At 40.1% G+C, this 3,876-nt stretch overlaps 1 pseudogene; it reads left to right on the top strand.

Moving 5' to 3' along the window:
* Positions 1-2,917: 2,917 nt before the first annotated feature.
* LOC112484351 lies at positions 2,918-3,036 on the top strand (annotated as a pseudogene).
* The last annotated feature ends 840 nt before the right edge of the window (positions 3,037-3,876 follow it).

The following is a 3,876-nucleotide window of genomic DNA, read 5'->3' as shown; positions in this document are numbered from 1 at the left end:
TGATAACTTACTAAAGAAAGTGAAAGCAAATCAAGTAGTTATTCCAAGGCTACATGATATGAGTCCAAAGTTAAAGATACCAACCTGGGGCAGCAATCAACACAAAAAGCAAATGAAAAAAAAAGCATCATTTACTTGGAAGCCTCTTGCCTCTTCAGAGACACTCGCTCCAGTCCTTGAGTTTTGCTGACTTCTAGGGATTGGCACCCTCATGTTCAGGCATCTTCTTCACAGAAATATCCTGTTTCTAGGTGCCCTGTATTTACTTCCTCACGACCCAATATTTGCTAAGTGATTTGTAAAGTGACACCTTCTTCTCTCAAAGGACAAAAGCTCCAGGAAGGAGATTTGCTTGAGCAAGGAGAAAAGTCTCCAATTCATATTCCTCTACATGCAAAGGCCTCTCAAATCCTGATAAATCTGGGGTGGCCAGAATTTGTGAGGAATCATCAGGAAATGGTCAGCTCGCTAGACTCATTTGTTTTCAAAAGGATTCCATCTTTAAATGATTCCAGGTCACTAAGGCACATCGTAATGCCCTGTTCTGTGTGTTTATCGCTTCAAAACTTGGAGTAAGACCCAGAATCCCTGCTTCTCCATTTTGCAGAGAGGGCTTACAAGTTGCTAGGTAAGGTTAGGATGCAACCAGATAGAGATAAGATGCAAAATCAATTTAATAATTGGTCAAAAGCCAATAGCATGCAAGTTAACACATTTAAGTTAAAATTTCGGGGGGAAATCAGCTTTAGGACCACTGATGAGAAAGATTTCACTTGCCAAATGCTGAATGCTAAGTATATATAAAAAGATCTCTGGGGGCAGCAAACTGGTGATTCACAGGCTAAATATGATCTGCAGACCACAATCTTAAGTGCATAAGGCTTCTTAAAAATATGAAGTTCAATAAAATTTGATTGGTTCAGCACCCTACAGTTTACCACTATCCCCACTCCTTCCTATTATACCCCACAGCTTCTCACATTTACCTGCCTGGCTCTTGCAGGCATTTATGTATGTAATCTCTGACTTAGAAGTTTCAATCAATTGCTATCTCAAAAGGAGTCAACTGTTGTTATGGTTATCTAAATAGGATGATGCCATCTTAGAAGTGTTCAGTAGAAGGATAATGTTGAGAACAAGGGAGATTGTGTTTTGACCAGAGTTTGCCCTGTTCTGGCTTTTTGGCTTTTCAGAGGGACATTTACAAATGTCCAGGGAATGATCGTATGAGTGTGACTCCAACACATCCCATGAAGAATGGTTAAAAAGAAAAAGAGACCTATGGGGGACTCTCGAATTGGTGCCTTTCTCTCTAGGTCCCTTACCTCCTACTTAGTTAAAGCTCTACAAAGTCACACTTGAAAGACTGCAACAACCTAACTTCTCAGTCTAGTATCTCCCTCACCCTATTCACCACGCTCATACCCAGTTCATTTCAGTATTATACCTTCTAAATATTTCCTGAATCTGTATGCTTCTATCTCACTCTGCTCCTAACCACCATCATTTAGAGCCTGACCAATTGCCCACTTAATGAGTTTTCAACAACCTATATTTTTTCCTCTCCATTGCATTTGCCAAGCTGCACACAGCAATCATTTTAAAACACAAGCATAATGTTGCTTTTCCCTTGTCACCTATGTTCCCATGATATTTCTGCCCTCAAACATGGCCCTAGTTCCCACCCACCTCAGAAAATTTGCTCTGGTAGTTTTCCATCTTTAAAATACTTCTTCTCCTAGATCTTAACCATGGTTTGCCAACTTTTCGACATGAAATGTCTCAACTCAATTGTCATTTCTTGGTCACTCTGACAGAAGCACTCACTTCCACTCGCTTTATACTATGTTTTCCTGGTTTTCTCATAGCATTCTTTATCAGTACCTGAAACACTTTATTTATTTGTTATCATGTTTGGTGTCTGTCTCCTCCACTACAGTATAATTCCTGGGCAGGGATTCTAGTTGTTTTGTTCAAGGTTGAATCCGGGTTGCACAGAACAAATACGTATTGACTAGCTCTGTAAAAATCCTTATCAAATTCATAGAGACAGAAATGCAGGTTGGTGGCTTCCAGAGGCTGGGGGTGGGTTGCAGCTGGGGTGGAGAAAAATGAGGAGTTATTGTTTAAGGAGTACAGAGGTTTAGTTATGCAACATGAAAGAAATTCAGAAGATGAATGATGATAGTGGCACAACTGTGGGAATATACTTAATGACACTGACCTATATATTTACAATGGTTAAGATGGTAAATTCTATATTATATAGATATATTACCACGATTAAAAAATTTTAATGATTTTCAAAAACCCTAATAACTTTCTATTGCTCTGAAGATTGAGACCAAGATTAATTTGTTCTGTAGGATCCAGCATGTCTGCCCAGCCTTTCTGTCAATCCAGCTCATCGCATCCCTCCAGCTCTTTGCTACAGCCACCCTGCCTATGTAATACACTTAATGAGTTTTCAACAACCTATATCTAAGGTATCAGACTCCTTCTACCACAGGACTTTGATAGCTGCTAATTCATCTACCTGGGATGGACGGATCGTCACAAGACTGACTCTTTTTCCTTGTTCAGATCTCAAGCCCAGTGACTCACCAGGCAGAACTGTCTGCCCTGACCCCTCATCTAAAGTTGTCCTTCACTGTCCTATCATCTTTTTTTCATTTTCGTCACAGCAGTTACAATAGCCAAATTTAAATTGTTTTCTTATTCATTATCAATCTCTCCCACAGCATTTTAAGTTATCTTAGTTCAGAGATACTGTGTGTGTTGTTTCCTACAGTATCCCAAATGTCCAGAGTAACACGAGCATCCACTAGGGATTCAAATAGTTGACAGGTAACTGAATGAATAAGGAATCTCTGGAAGGTAGCAGTTACTATTTCTGTTTCACAAATGTGAAAATGGAGTCTACAGCCATGCTACCCTGAAGAAGCCTGATCCCGTCTGATCTTGGAAGCTTAGCAGGGTCAGGCCTGGTTAGTACTTGGATGAGAGATCACCTAGGAAGACCAGGTGCTGTAGGTGTAAAAAATAAAAAAATAATGGATTGTAAGCTGACAAAGTCCTTGCAATCTGTGAGGTCAACCAAGGGTTGCCTTGCCTTAAAAGAAAAGAAAATGGAGGTTTTATTACCTGCCCAGGGACCCATAGCTTGTAAGGGAAGTTTTATTACCTGCCCAGGGACCCATAGCTTGTAAGGGGCAGAGCTAAAAATTTGAAATAGATTTGGCTCAAGCCAATGTCTGTTGGTGCCCTCGCTCTTCTTTCTGTCCTTCTCCTATGTGCCACTCTCATGAGCTCCATCATCTGCTTCGGGACTCCTTGAAGAACCTGTGCATGGTGGTCACAGAAGGCAAGGCAGCATGTGTTTCATCCTGTTACACACACACACATACACAGAGGCATACACATACACAAATAAAAAACAGCTCTTTTCCTAATATAGAATTAACCTCATTCATTCAGATATTTGACAAAATACAACAGAATTAAGACAGCTATTCCAAATATCAAATGAAAACAAGTGGGCTGTGGTTAAAGAAAATGTTCACTCATTTATTAATTCATTCGAACATCTATTATTTATTGTGCTCTGGGGATTCCAACAGATGATTTAAAACAGACCAGGTAGAAAGACACATTCATTTGGCTAAAGTACATCGGGTATGCTGTATTTCAGTGCTCCCCAAAGGACCACCAGCACCCACTCTGCTATGGCTTGGGCGCTATTAATATCCCTATTTTATAGATGAGAAAACAAGCACAGATAGGTTAAATGAACTGATGAAGGCCACAAAGCTGAGCTGGAACAAGAATACAGGTGTAATTCCCAAACCCACTCTCTTAACCTCTCAATGTTATATT

The sequence above is a fragment of the Pteropus alecto genome, unplaced genomic scaffold (assembly GCF_000325575.1).
Source record: "Pteropus alecto unplaced genomic scaffold, ASM32557v1 scaffold75, whole genome shotgun sequence".
Lineage (NCBI taxonomy): Eukaryota > Metazoa > Chordata > Mammalia > Chiroptera > Pteropodidae > Pteropus > Pteropus alecto.
Note: the sequence above shows the minus strand (reverse complement) of the source record. Positions and strands in the feature narration are given on the sequence as shown.